This window comes from Leptidea sinapis, chromosome 2 (assembly GCF_905404315.1).
Source record: "Leptidea sinapis chromosome 2, ilLepSina1.1, whole genome shotgun sequence".
Taxonomy (NCBI): Eukaryota; Metazoa; Arthropoda; class Insecta; order Lepidoptera; family Pieridae; genus Leptidea; species Leptidea sinapis.
Window position 1 is genome coordinate 10132608 of NC_066266.1, and position 16844 is coordinate 10149451.

At 33.5% G+C, this 16844-nt stretch overlaps 1 protein-coding gene across 1 annotated transcript in view; it reads left to right on the top strand.

Annotated features, from left to right (window-relative positions):
* LOC126971620 (uncharacterized) overlaps positions 1 to 16844 on the top strand; it is a 318228-nt gene that overhangs the window by 103974 nt on the left and 197410 nt on the right. The window lies entirely within an intron of this gene.

Below are 16844 nucleotides of genomic sequence, written 5' to 3' on the forward strand. Positions count from 1 at the left end.
CTAAACTCAACTGCCTTTTCTTATTAAAATTTCGTTTGAGTTTTTTTTAATTAGCCTGAGAGCCGTAATTGCTTCATTGTTAGCTCAGTTGGTTAGAGCACTGGCACCGCACGCCAGAGGTAGTGGGTTCGAGTGACGAATCATGATAAAATCTTGTATGCTTTTTATGACATCGCACTGGCACGGAGTTCGAGTCCCGCATAGTTCATAAAATCTTGTTCATCATCAAATTTTATTTTTGCATTAATACTAGAAGTGTTGGTTATCACTTTAAAAACATAACAAATTGTTTATAATCTCAGCTGTCAATCTTTCTTAATAATATATATAAATCTCGTGTCACAATGTTTGTCCTCAATGGACTCCTAAACTAATGAACGGATTTTAATGGTGATTACTTCATGGAGTGCAGTTTGGTCCAACTTGAGAGATAGGTTAGTTTTTATTTCGATTTGGGACCCATAAATATTTTTATTTTCAATATTTGTTTTGTATGGACATATTTTCTATGAGAGAATTTAGTGACGCACGGTTTGACAGTTCCGCTGTGAAACAATTTCATTCTAACAACAGGGAGCATATTTACGAAATAATTTTTGATGTTTTGAAATATAAAACAGTTGTTTTTTTACTATCTACAGAACAACGTCTGTCGGGGCAGCTAGTTGTCTATAAAAATGTAATAAAAGATTACGGTGAGCTTACACTCAGCTAAGTTTTACGTAAGTAAAGTGTAAGTACGCTCTATAGATTTATTTAGCATTACATCCGAGCTGTATCATCGTCATAATAACAATAATTACTATCGTCTGGTATTGTGGGTGCGTGGTTTTCTCTTTCGTCACCGGACAAATAGTATAACTGACACCATGCTGTGAAAACTTGTGAGCACAATGAAGTCCTAACACTGATCGCTCGAAGCAATAGTTGCGAAAACATATGCATTACTTTCTTCATTATCTGAATCAATGATTGCTCTGAGCGTAATTAGATTTTATCATAGAAAAGAAATCGGCCGTCACAAAAGCGACATGCGTTGTCTTTTCATTATGTTGTTTTGTATTGCGTTGAGCGAAAGCGCTTGAAATTAGACGTTGCTAATACGATGATGACATTAATGGTTTGATTTCTTTTTATCACGTGGGGTGAGATAATAAAAGATCTAATCTGTCAGATCGTAAGTATATTACGATCTTATGCGGGTAGTGCGAAATATCTATTCTGTACATTTTCTTTAATAGAAAAGGAGGACAAACGAGCGTACGGGCTACTTGGTGTTAAGTGATCACCGCCGCCCACATTCTCTTGCAACAACAGAGGAGTCATAGGAGCGTTGCCGGCCTTTAGGGAAGGTGTAGGTACGCGCTTTTTTTTGTAGGTACCCATATCGTATCGTCCGGGAAATACCGCACAAGGAAGCTCATTCTGCAGCTTTGTAGTACGTGGAAGCTCCTTGAAAACCGCGCATTTAAACTTTTACCCTAGATAATTTTTATGTCTAGATAGAGCCTCTTGCTGTTAGACACCGAATGACGACAGGCCAGGATTATAACTTTAGTGTGCATGACAGCAACGTCTTACATTCGCGATACGTCAGTCACTCTGTGCGATAGAAATAGAAATTGATTTATATACCATAGGGAGTGACAATAACTTAAGATATTGCAACAACACTTGGTAAACGTTATGAAGCGACATCAGTTTGTAAAGAGGCTTTGACATGGGGAGAAGAACTGATAAGAAGCCGATAGTGTGCACCCGTTGCTGAAAATTATTAACAAGACATACTATATATACGTATTCAAAATACTCTATTCAAAATTGTATTTTGATTCACTTGTTGAACTTCAACAACTACCATCCATTCGAAAATTTATGCCTCAGATCAGAGAAGAACGTGACCACGAAACTCAACTGCCTTTTCTTATTAAAATTTCGTTAGAGTTTTTTTTTAATTAGCCTGAGAGCCGTAATTGCTTCATTGTTAGCTCAGTTGGTTAGAGCACTGGCACGGCACGCCAGAGGTAGTGGGTTCGAGTGACGAATCATGATAAAATCTTGTATGCTTTTTATGACATCGCACTGGCACGGAGTTCGAGTCCCGCATCGTTCATAAAATCTTGTTTATCAAATTTTATTTGTGGATTAATACTAGAAGTGTTGGTTATCACTTTAAAAACATAACAAATTGTTTATAATCTCAGCTGTCAAGCTCAGATCAGAGAAGAACGTGACCACGAAACTCAACTGCCTTTTCTTATTAAAATTTCGTTAGAGTATTTTTTTGTTAATTAAGTAGCCTGAGTGCCGTAATTGCTTCATTCCCAATTTGTGGTATCATTAATAATGTCATGTATGTTGTGGTAACCTTTATTTATACTACTACACCCGAACTAGTAAAAAGTCGAAACAACGGTATCTCTATTTGAAGTTGTGATTTACTCAGTAACAGAGTATTCGTGACAGATTCACACACAGTACGCGGGACAAAGTTTAAAAAAATAGTTATTAAGTGAATTTCGATACCTACCGCTTTTACGGCATAATTTATGAATATTTACAATACTCTTTTTATGGTAATAATTAATTTAAGGTAGGTTGATATAGTATAAAATGAAATTATTTGATGTTTGTTATAACGGAGTGGTACCAGGGACATACAGAGTTTGTAAGGAAAACCTTTCTGTTACCTATAATTACCACAATGTTACTATTAAAAAAAAACTAAATAAATTAAAACTATCTCTTTATTTTTGTTTTGAATGTTTATTATTGCGATGTATATTGTATTTATTTTAAATTTTGAAATAGATTATATAATTATTACTAACTAGCTGACCCGGCAAACGTTGTTTTGCCATATAAAGTATAATTCACGCGATAGTTTTATAAGTAATAAAATATTGCCTATATATATATTGTACATCATTTTGTTCTATTGTCAATAGTTTTTGCAGCGCACGCAAAAATAGGTTTTCGATTTTACACCTGTGTTACAAAAAAGCAATTTTATTACGGATCCCTAATTTTGAAAAAAAAAGCATAGCCTATAGCCTTCCTCGATAAATGGACTACCCAACACTGAAAGAATCATTCAAATCGGACCAGTAGTACCAGAGATTAGCGCGTTCAAACAAACAATCAAACAAAAAAACAAACAAACAAACACTGCAGCTTTATAATATTAGTATAGATAAAAGAATAATCACAGTTGAGGGACAAGGTTACCTGCGCGAAAATTGACAATGACCCATATAGACGTTTTTTATATACTCATATATCATAAACACTCCATGATGCGTTCAAGAACCGCACATTATGAACACAAATTTGATGTTACATCAAATTTCTTATCTGTAAAAATGTTTATTTATTTATTTGGGCAACTTAAAATATAATAATAATATGGATAAGAGTTAATTCACTTATAAGCTACCACAGCATTCATAATTTTTACTACGCTTATGAGACAATGTTAATGTTATTATCGCTAAATAATTAATAATATTGACACACTTTTACACAACTTATCTTGCCTCAAACTAGTTATGCCTGTACTATGGCTACAAGACAACGATATATTTAATACAATTTACTTACTTAAATATACATAAATACAGATAAACATTCATGACTCGGAAACAAACATCCATATTTATCATATAAATGATTGCACCTACCGGGATTCGAACCGGCTATATGGGTCGTCGATTTCGATAATATTATTTCTTTCAAATTTAGAACATCTCTAAAAATCATATAATCTTATATCAGCCGAGATGACGTTTAGTTCGAAATGAAATTTGAATTTGCAAACAAAGGAGAATGAAACGCTTCCATACATTACTGGGCCCAGGTGATAACAAGATGAAAGTAGCACCATTTATATAATCCATAATTGAAAAATTAGCGACATTTGTCAATCTATAAGCTGATTAATCGAAAATTAAATGTGGTTATGTCTTAGACTATATTTTGACAGCTAATCCATAGTAGGTTTATTAAATGCCTAGCTGCTAAGGATTTAACACATACATACTTATATTAGCTGGCTACCAACAAGTCGGTAACTCAACGAATACAATAAGAAACGAAGAAACGAAATGATCTGTCAGACTGTCATTGTTAAAGTGAAGTTAGCGTTGAGGAACAAGGATTTCACTTGTATCGATATTTTTATGTCAATCGATTTATTGATAATAAAATAATTGCTCAATTCTGTTTTTTCCTGAGAAAATAATATATGTTATTTATAATAATATGGTAATTCGAACCTAAACTATGCACCTAACTAATATTATTTAAATAAAACAACTGGATCTTAATATTCATTCGATTACATTTTAATCGATTTCCTTTATTTTAATGTTTTTTTCGGTTTGTAGATTGCAAAATGAGCTAGATTTTTGTATTTTACATCAGAAAAATATACCCTTTTTCTAAAAGTATATTTCAACTTGTTAACATCAGCCCAAAAAGTCCCATTCTCCTTTCACAAAATTTGCACGTACAGTGTCATCTGTGATCTGATGGGTGTCGCCATCGTCGTTTCAATATTACCAATTAATTCCAATGTCCACAAAAGTCGGGGCATATTTATCGCTTACAATTCAGAAAACTCCGGAACACTCGAAAGTAGTAGACACTGACAGTCGTATGACATTTCAACATGGCGACCGTAGTTCCTATTTTTGCGACTTTACAGATAAGTTCGTATTACTGTAAGATATCGAAAGATATGACAGTTGGAGCCGACTCTAGTTTGTCTCAGAATTATGATATTGATATAAGATAAATTAAAAATCTTTTCATTCCCGCCATTACCGGTTAAAATGTATGGTGGTCATAATATGCGGCTCCTGAAGCATCATGGAGGCTTTGATTTGTGGGTAGATAAAGAAGTCTATGTAACTGAACATAAATTAGGCATTAAAACCACCCAAAACCCACACTGGTGTTTATGCCCTTCCTTATGTATTATCACAGAAACTACTACTAATTTTTAATTTTGTAATGTTGTGTTTTGAAAAATTTCTGGGATTATGTTCTAAGTCAAAGTTAATATTGTATGTACGTCAAAGCATAACAATTTCCTAAGAAAAGACCAGCCAAGCGAACTCTCTAACAAAAAAGCGATTCACTCGATCGTATGAAACGTGCAGTCATTGATAGATTGACAGATGACGTCTATAATCTTGTAAAAAACGGAGATAGTTGAAATTCACGTCGCTATAAGCATTTGTTCGCTTTCAAGATTAACCGGATTATACTCGGTCGCCAATCGCCGTACTGTAATTACTACTATTTCAAAGTTATGTCAAATAACTGCACGTTTCATACTAAACTAAATTTCAATTTTTACTTAGGCAATCTTTTTACGTAGTAATTACATCCTCTTTGCAATAGACTAACTCCACTTAACCGAGTAGTAGGCACAACAAGTTTTTTGTAGTAATAGTATATATATTTTAATAATTCTTAATGTAGTCCATAAAAGTAGTGCTTGGGAGTCTCAATTATATAAAATGATTTGGTGGAAGAATTTCTTGATTCCTAGTATATTTATCGTCCTCTTTTTAAATTGGGGTCGGTGATTACCCAAATTCCTGGGCGAGCGTCATTGCGTCACTTTTTGTTTCTTTTTATAATATTTGACGGTAGTGTCATTATACAGTTTATACAGGATGCTTGCTTTTGAAAGTAAATTTTAAAACTATAAAGTAGAAAATAATTTTTAATAAGCATCAACTAGCAATAGTATGATTAAGTAACGTTTTTTTTACGATAAAAAACAATTTTCTTTGTTACATACAAACTTACAGTTATAAATTGCGTTTTTATTTCGGTGCTGCTTCAAGGTAGCGTGAGTAATAAGGATATATGAATAATACTGGCCTTTTTAGGGTTCCGTAGCCAAATGCCAAAAAAGGGAACCCTTACAGATTTGTCATGCCTGTCTGTCCGTCCGTATGTCACAGCCATATCTTTCCGAAACTATAAGAATTATACCGTTGAAACTTGGTAAGTAGTTGTATTCTGTGAAGCCGATTGAGATTTTCACACAAAACTAGAAAAATAATTTTAAGGGTTCCCCATTATTATTATTATTTGAACAGGGTGGCTATTTCCTAGTCCTAAAGATTCCTAGTGACACCGCGTCCAAGATTGAACTATTGTGGTCGCCACTCATACTAAAGCTCGTCGTCAAGCCCTGCCGCCTTTACGAACCCCAGTATCTCCTTGACGTGAGTGTTACAAACACCAACTGGTGGCACGAAGTAGTCGCCAAAGATTGTGTTACGCTTATGAATGCATAAGCGTAACACAATCTTTGGCTAATCCCACTAATGAGTGGGCCGCAGTCGCAGAGTAGATGAATAGGCGTTTCATCATCCTCAAGGCACAATCTGCAAGTTTTGTCGTTTTTGATGCCGACCACACTGGGTGCTTGTTTAGGCGACAGTGCCCGGTTAGCATCCTAGTGAGTATGCATAGATTTTTCCTGTTCAATGATAGGGCTTCATTCGCATAACTACTGTTAAATGCCCTTATCAGTGCTTTAGAGTGGTTTAAACCTGAAGAGTTGTTCCAGCGTTTAAGTGCTTCTTGTTTACATTGGTTACTCAGGGTGTGTCGGATGGCGCTCTTAGGCGGTCCACAAATGGTTTCCCATACTTATAACTGAAACTCAAACAATTTTTTTCGTCAAACCCATACGTGTATACGGGGTATCATTGATATAGTATAGTCTTAGTCCCCGTATAGGTCTTCAAAAATGATATTGTAGTTGATAACTTATTATTTTTTCTAAACTGAATAGAATAACGCGAGAGACACTTCCAAAGTGGCAAAATGTGTCCCCCCTGTAACTTCTAAAATAAAAGAATGAAAAATATATGATGTACATGACCATGCAAACTTCTGCATGCTGCTACGGAACCCTTCAAGGGCAAGTCCGACTCGCACTTGGCCGCTATTTAAACTTAAAAACTTTTTATTTCTAGCAAATATAAATTAATACAGTTATAGTTGTCACTTAAGAGTAATTGAGGCTATACGACAAAATATATAATAATACTAGCTGACCCAGCAAACGCTTGTATGGCCGATATTAAAATCGCGATACAAAAGTAACTGTTGATCGTAGATGATTACGTAGATCGTTGATGGGTGAAAATTTAATGTTGACTCATAATCAAACAAATTTAAAAAAAAATTTCGTGTGGACCACCCTTAACATTTAGGGGGATGAAAAATAGATGTTGTCCGATTCTCAGACCTACCCAATATGCACTCAAAATTTCATAAGAATCTGTCAAACCGTTTCGGAGGAGTTCAATGTTTAACACCATGACACGAGAATTTTATATATTAGATAGATTATTATCAATTTCTCTGGTATAATTATATCGTAATTTTTAAAGATACTGTGCGACGTGTCCAAAACATAACGATAAGTGTCAAGTGTGTAGAGAAAAAATTCTGCCACCTGTAAGCTATTCTGGCGAACGCTGCAAAGACCATTAAAGTTACACGTATATAATGTATAACAAAATCATATATTTTTATTCAAAAAAGGGATTTTAAATTACTTATTGAATTAACATTTACATTACATTATCGCTGAAAAGATTTCTGTATAATATATAATGAAGATGGTCTTGGTTTGAGGCTCAATCACGCCTAAACCACTGATCGTATCGACATGAAACTACAACCATCCGATGCGAAATTTATCCTAGGTATCCACGGTTTATGGCTACTTATTTTTCGAATTCCAACGTTCCATCATTAATCAATTTCCTTTTAAAATTCGCCCAGCGAAGCGGGCAGTATTTAATAAAAATATTAAAACTGAACATCCTGTATACAGTCTACAGAGTGATATAAAACTGATATCCTTTTGATGTATCGTTGTAATTTCACCGTATTGTCGGTGCCGGGAACGATCGCTGTAACAGGCGTGACGGCTTCAAATCTCGCCTAATCATTGCTGGCTGGCGTTTCGTTACGCCAGTACGAGGTGCCTATCGAATATCGAGTTAATGGCTATTCAAGGATTTTATCTAAGACTAGCTGACCCGACAGACGTTGTTCTGCATATAATAAATAAAATAATGTTTTTATATGAATTTGTCAATAATATATCATAACATCAAAGATTACTTCGTAAAATATGCACCCTGCTGTCGTAATGAAATTGTTTCACAGCAGCACTGTCAAACCGCGCGTTAATAAATTCTCTCATAGAAATTATGTATGGACACATCAAAGGAAAAACAATTTTATTGTTTTTATTTAATTTAGCAGCATTTTCCTATTTATTCACCTTTTAAACATTCTCTGGACTTCCACAAATAATTCAAGACCAAAATTAGCCAAATTGATAAAGCCATTCTCGAGTTTTAGCGAGACTAACGTTCAGCAATTCATTTTTATATATATAGATAATTTATACGTCTCGATAGTCTCTTGCTGTTAGACAACCGCTGAAAACAGGACAGGAATATTAGTTTAGTGTGCGTGACAAGCTACGTCTTACACTCGCGATTTGTATGACACTTTGTGTTAGTGTGGGTGAATTGCTCGGCGGAATAGAGGTTAGTTTTAAAGTCAATTTTCTAAAGTCTATCTAGACGTATCTAAGGATTTTAAAATACACAACAATATTTCAATTTAAACAAAATACCTTTGTAGGAATTTAAACTGAATTTGTAGTAATAGGTAAATTTATAACCAGCAATTAAGTGGTTTTGTCAAACCACGATGCAAGTGTTACTTTTATTTCACAAAATAACATTTTATTATATTCGAAATAGCAGCATAATAATCGAAAGAAAAAATATATATACTGCTTTACTTATTCATATAATAAAAATGTAGTGCAATAAAAGAACCTTTTCAAGGGGTCCGAACCCACGCTCCCTTTTGGGAAAACAGATGTTAAATCTGTCAAACTGACATGATAGCAATAGTTGAAATTAACTTAATCCCTACAGTGCTGTACTAGTATTCGCGGCCGGCTGTAATGCAACATGCTGATTAAAAAATTTGAGGCGTTGCAATAAAAGTTTATTCGTTGTTTTTCCAATTAATATGGTCATAGCAATTCATAGCACACATCAGACCTTCTCAAACACTGCATTCGACCAAATAAAAATTCTGATACAATAGAACATTGTCATCAAATTAAATATATATAAAAAAAAACTATTCCACATAAATCTTAATTTCTGCTGCTCATGTCCCAAATAGTACTCGTAGTAGGTATAGTTAGTTATAGTTCTTGAGAATGATCTGTTGATTACAAATTTCTTTTGTTTTTTAACCTCATTTCTAAAGTATATTATTATTATTTTGTATTTCTTCTTCGCTTTAATTGTTCCATTTCGACTACTTCAATATGCTCATTTGTAAAGGTCTGAACGGTTAACATTCCTTCACTAATCCCGTTTGGTCTATTCTTTTCATTATCATTCTTTCCTATATTCTTTAAAATACACGTTGAATGTTTTTTAAATTAATAGCTCTCGTTGATTGGAACTTATGTCGTTACTTTCTTTAATTGATCACGTGATTGATGCATATTAATCATCCTACCGTTTGTTTTATGTTGATTTTGTAATGTATGTAGTGCGTAAATTTTGTATTAATTAAACAATAAATGTAATAAACAGTCGCTTCATGTAATATTATCTATAATAATAGTAAAAAAAACTAAAACTCACGCTATGGTTGAAAAAATAATGGTTGAAATTTAAAATTAACATCAATACATACCTTATCGACGATAGATGAAAAAATTATGTAAATTAACATAATCTTATTTTTCAAATTGAAAAATGGAATAATTTTATCAAATTAATGTATTTTCATCGGTTGATAAATCTACGTTCAACGAAGTTTGAACGAAATCTAGCCATTTAAAGTGGGTCAAATTCAAGCCCAAATGAGTCGGTTACAAACAGGTGAAGCTAATAAAAAGCATGTAATAAAATTACTGGCACAAAGGTCTAATTTTGCAAACCTGGTTATATATTCAAGGAAGCAGAGGAGACAAATAATATAACAATCGGTGCGCCACACTATAGTGTATAGTACGTGCGAGCGAGAGAAGGATATTGGTAATATCGCTCCCACACTTTAGTCACACGTGAGCCTGACACAGCCGATAACTATGATCAATCATTTGATATGTATTAATATTTCTCATTGACAGTCATTATGAAATCGTCACTATATTATGACTATATTATGAAATATCTGGACGACCGAGCCTTGCTCGGATTTTTAAGATTGTACAAAACTTGAACAAAAAAAAACTAATAAGATTCGAAGCGGTGTCTTCTGCTCTCGGATCACTCAATGTCCTATTATAGTCTGAGCTATTATAGTCTTGTATAGTAGTTTAGTCGAAATTAACCTTTGTATTCTAATGTTATTGTAGCTGTTACTCATTAAAACACTGATAAAACTTAATTTTTTAAAATTTAAACTACCTGTATACTAAAATTCATTAAAATCGGTGGAGCAGTTTCCGAGATTTAGAATATATAATATATAAACAAGAATTGCTAGTTTAAAGATGTAAGATATGTGGATATTTTAAAATAGCATAGTTTTAGTAATTTTGAAGTCCTTAACAAGAGACCCTGAAAGCTGAACGTGTAAAAATTTAGAATTTAACATTTCGCTTCTGTCAATTTCAAATGACTTTGAAAGTTTGGTGTTATTTACACTTGACCGTAAACTGCCAATCATTTTCAAGTTTCTATACGTCTTAATAAAGGATTAGTGAAGCAAAATTTAATTAACGCAATCACGTAGGCATTATGCATTAGAATGCTTATTTAAAACCGTGTTACTGCACGTATGCGAGATGAGGATAGTCACAAAATACGATCTTTTAACTTACTCCAGGTCTGTATAAAAAGGCATAGATTAGACGCAAGTACGCAAGCTTGGCAAAGGCTTCGTTTAGCTCTTTCCTTACAGTCTGTTGTGGGTCACTCTACTCCAGTTCGGGCCCGCTGTGAGTTTGAGTTCTCCCTCCCATCTTGTTCGAGGTCTCCTCTGAATCCGTGTGCAACCTCTTGGATACCAATTAGTGACAATTTTGCTCTATTTTTCTTAGCTATCTCTCAACATGTGACCAGTCCATCTCCACTTCTGCTGATCTATTTTATTAAGTATGTCGGTTACTTCTGTTTTTTGTCTCAGGTCTTCATTTTTTTATTTTATTTTTATAATTTTGTCTAGTCCGTGTGTTCCCGTCATACTTTGTTCTATAGACTTTTGGCGATCATTAAGCCTGTCTTGGTTATTATAATACCGATGGTTAACACTAAAGGGTTGGTCTATTAGCGAACCAGCGAACCAAAGGTTTGAAATTTAAAATCATTGGCTCGATAGCTTTCATTGGTGATACATTGGCGAGTAAAACAGTCTACTTTCATCGTTGCCGAAGTTATGGCGCTCTCAGATCAGAAGAAGAAGCAAAAAAAAAGAAAAAGAAATACGCTTCTGTTGGGATCATGTTTTTGGTAGATGTCTAAAAAGTTTATTGTACGCGGACGTTTTTAGTCTCTGCTAGTATATTTCCATAGACAATCATGTTCGTCAAAACATTCTATTATTTCCTTGCGACGAAACTAGGAAAGATCCCGTTATAAACAAATACACACATACAAAGTTAATAAATGTGGGACAGGCTATTTAAATTATTGTATTGTTAACGGTCGTTCACAAGTGTGCGAGGTTTCAAACCAATCCGACATTACATAGATACGTAGATACATAGATTTGTAGATACATACATACCAAGCTGCTAAAGAAGCGTCAAAAGAGAAAGATACGATTTGAGTAAAGGAAGAATAATGTGAGATCGTTAGACATATTTTTTGAGAGACACGAGAATTCTTTTTTATTCTTGTTCTCAATTTGATCTGTGTTCTTAACAGTAACCATAAACACTTATTTGTGATATGATAACAGAGCTAAGAATCTATTGATTTATTATAAAAATTGTATTACAATACACAAATTAAATTTAAAAACAAAATGTATATACAAATTGTTGCTGAGAAAGTTATCAACTGTAACGCCCTGTAAATGAAGCCACAACCTAAGAGTTGAACAAGATATCTCAAGACTTATGAACGTGAGGTCACTCGAACGGTTGGCTCAGTGGAAAACCGTTTGCACGGAATGCGAGAGGTCGCGGGTTCGAGTTTAAATTTAATTTGTGTAATTAATTTCAGAAGTGAGGGTTATCACTTTAATAAATTCTTTCGATTACAATATTTACGTTTTTTTATGTCTGTGTTATATATAAAGATATCTGTAATATAAATAATTTTGATCTAACTTTCTCGCTACGGTAAAATGTAAAAGTACTTAAAACATACAACAGCTTATCTCGTATTACCCTTACGTAATGTTATTGCTCTAAAGTTACTTAAGAATGATAAGTGCTTATTAAGTTTATGATATGTCGCTAAAAAGAAATTAAAAAGTTTTGAAGTAAAAATCATGTCCGGTGTTTTTCCAAATAAGATCTTTACATCTTGTAGTTGGTATATTTGGTACAAGTGCTAACCCGTCAAACGTTGTTTTGCCATATAACTTATGTACCCCGCGCCCGCTCAGTGTATGAATTGTTATCTTAATATATATATTTCTTTTGTATAGATATATATATATATATATATTGCGTCTGTTGTAAGTAAACTAAACTATTTATTTCTGAACTCCTCCAAACGGCTGCACCGATTTTAATGAAACTTTCTGTGTATCTTCAGGTGGATTCGAGAATGGTTTAGATTCACAATTACGTCCATATAATAATTATCCTGCTCATGTGTTTGTTAGTGAACTCCTCCTAACGTCTGGACCGATTTTCAAATTTAAGACGTGTGTACAGGACAACGTCTTTCGGGTCCGCTACTATCTTATATCTTTAAATGAGCAATTCTTATATATATTAATACATATATATGTATATAATTTGAATCTCAGAAACGGCTCCAGCGATTTTCATAAAAGGTGATTTCTGGGGCGATAAATCGTTCTAGTGTTTTAATGAGAAACAGCTACAATAACATTAGAATACAAAGGTAAATTTCGCCGTATACAAGACTATAATAGCTCAGATGTGACATTGGGTGATCCGGAAAGCAGAATACCCAAGTTCGAAACCAGATGTCCTATTAGTTTGGTTTTGTTCAAGTTCTGTACCTTTTTAAAGATCCGCGCAAAGCTCGGTCGTCAGTTCTTTTTCTTCTCCGAAACAGGCTGCTTGTTATGGTACAAGTATTATTCCGATCGATTCAGTAGTTTTCGCAGTATAACTGAAGGGAAAAACCGGCTCTCAATTAATAAGTATTGCAAAAGTATTTCCATATTCACAGACCATTAAAATTTTTTATTCTTATTCTTACATTATAATACATGGTATAAATCTATTACTTAACCTAGTTTAGTGAAGCGATTCTATTTTGATTATATTTGAAAATGTGACGAGACGAGGAAGACGTTCACATAGTAACTGATACGCTCAATCCATTACAATCCAGTGCCGCTCAGGTTTTTTGATTGGACCCAATATTCTGAGCGGCATCGCAATTGCGCCTGTCACTGAGACATAGGATGTTAACTCTCGTCAGCAATAATTTCTTATACATTTCTATAATTTTCAGCTATCTGATTTTTAGATAAAACCAATTTTAAACGAATCTTGAGAGAGTATAAAATTTTAGTATTTAATTATTATATTTTTAAATCAATTTTACGACATTTGAATGGAAATGATTACCAGCTCTCAGTCAGCCGCAATTTTAGGGTTGCCAGGTGTTATTTTTTACTGTCAACTGTTGAAGTGCTTTTTTACTGTCAACAAATGAAGTTTTATATTTACTGCATAATATGATGATCCATGCTTGCCAGTACATTACAGTAAATTACCTTAAACTAAGGTTGCCATGATTAAAAAAAATAACTTGATATTAATGATTCAATCAAGGCTGGCTGTAATGCGACATGCGATAGATGGACGAAAATATTTGAGGCGATGTAACAGAAGTTTTTCTTTAAAAATAAAGAAGTTTAATTGATGTCGATTTATTAAAGTAGGTCGCTTTTGGTAATCATATTCATCATATATATTCTTGTTCCAATTTTACTCATATTTTCTAATACATTTCGCACTGGCGAAAGTTCCCATGTTGTTGTTCAAAAGATTTTCGCACGCGTAATTGCAGCATAGTCATTTATCATAATTTTAATCTTCATTGATCGAAATAAAGTATTGTTCATGTTATGTGCACTTTCACATATTTAATCATAATGCTAAAGAAATGTAATTTGAATATCCCTGGGATCTTTATGCCTCGGAGCCCGCGGCGTTTGAACATTTTAAAGTCGTGATGCAGTTATGTAAGCACATCTCGAAATGTCATTTGCATTTTCTAAACGTTGGCGATTTTCGTTCCCAGAGTATTTACTGTCCGGATACGACACGGCATTTAGTATTTTATGTACGTGGGATGTAAAGGAGTCTCTTTAAAAGACATATGACACTCAAACATATTGACGAGATTGTTTTAACTTTAACATAAGCACGGCAGTATACTATTTCAATACATATCTATTGTGCTTTGAAAGTTTATATTATTTCTGTACATTTTGTTGTTTAAGTTATATTAAATAAATATACAATAATATTGACACTTTCACAAAATATCTTGCCCCAAACTAGGCATAGCCTGTACTATGGGTACAAAACAACTATATATTTAATACAATATACTTACTTAAATATACATAAATACTTATAAAATCCATACCTTCGAAACAAACATCCATATTCATCATATAAATAATTGCACCTACCGGGATTCGAACCCGGAACCTCTGGCTTAGTAGTCAGGGTCACTAACCATTCGGCTATATGGGTCGTCAAAAATAAATAAAATATACTTATGAAAATAAGAATTTAAATAGCTTACTGAATAGCGGTACTCTATCGTATTCAAAAATTTCCGAGACAATATTATTAAAGAAAACAAAATAATTAAGTAGAATATTTATGCAGGCGTTTTTGTACGCATGAAAACTCTAGCAAGGATTTTTAGCATTTGTTAATTTATTCTCGTGTCTGCTATTATTTTATTACGTGCTAGGACTACAGGGTCACCAAATAATTTATTGCACGTCGCAGCAGTCAGTTAGTATGAACCAATAAGAATCTATACCGGTAAGGATCGTTCTAGAATGCTTTCAAACAGTGTAGAGGGTAGTAACAAGAAAAACATGTTTTTGTAAACAACTCCACATTTCCTTTACTATGTTTACGTATTCTCGCGAACAATTGACGTAATAATATCATTTTCTTGTATTGAGATAATACTTTTTGAAGTGAAAACTACTTTAGACGCGTTGGGAACTTTTTGGTAAGGGAAAAATCTTAAGAGTTCGCGTCACCGACATGCTCATGACTGGCGCACGCGGTAAATAAATAATTAAAAAAAAATATATATAGTTAAACACTTTTTGGATGGGTGAAATCTTTTGAGTTCGCGTCACCGAAATGCTTATAGCAGTATATCTGTAGCTGTACAACTTATAATATGTGAAATTGAATGGATTTAGTGAAAAGTTCAATGTGTATTTACGGTGCTTTGTTGAAAAAGTTTTTTTGTTTGGTAAATGTATTGTTGAAAATAAGTTTAAAAATAAAAATTTAAGTCAATAATACAATTATTTTCTTAAACATTATGTAATTTTAATACTTAAAGTTCTAAGTATAGACTTCTATCGGCAGTCTCTGCCATTGTTTTTTAGTCAGCAAATTGTCCAACTTTTCCTTTATGGAGGGTAGAAGGCAAGGAGAATCATCTCATATGGGAGAAAAGTTGAAAAAGTGTCCAGATTATGTTGTAAATAATAGTTCAAAAAACTTCCACAATGACGCTGTTGTAGACACAGGGTATGGTAGTAGTAAGTAGTGAATTATTGAAAATTTCAACATCTTACGTTGTACAAAATAATATATTTATATTTAACCTTAAATAATTATTATAGGGAAGTGTGCATATATTATTATCTATCTAGTGATTAGTATTATTTTATATTTGGTGCTTCTTTTAAGATCTACCCTGATGCTACTTTAGCGCCACCCTAATTTAATGCATTTTGACGGACGCTTTCTCCTAACCTCTAGGTACCCTTCATATTTTCACTACTTCCTCTGTTAAGTTAGTAGTACTTAAACCAAATTTCGTCTCCTTTCGGTTAAACGGTCCAAATCCCCAGTCCATCTCTGTGCGTCCTCACGTTCCGTTTTTATTATAGATTTTAATTCAATTACACGTACCGTTGCTAACAGTAGATTAAATTGTCCAAGTCGTGTCGGGGGTTGGAATCGACCCGATGTCGGCCCATTAGAAAGTAAACGTTTGTTTATAGGTACATGCTTTCCATATAACATTGTGATTTAAATTGAAGTGTATCAAATGTTGCGGAATTATCCACCTTATAAGTGGGTCATTTAACGCTAGATTAGCGTGGATCAGATTTGCATGGAATGTTGGTACTGCAATCATCTCGCCGATCGTTCGGAGCGTGATAGTTTACTGTATCGACTATCGATGTAAGATATTTCCGAAGATCCAATAATTTAAGGTGGAATGGAAATTTCTCCGTAGTCTGATTTAAATTATTGCGATTTCTATTTTGTAGTAACAAAAGATTAATACAACAAGTATTATAGTAAATGTTCAACACTTAAAAGGTCTATTACAATAGTGGTGACTAGGAATTGGAATCATCATAGAATTAAAAAGAGT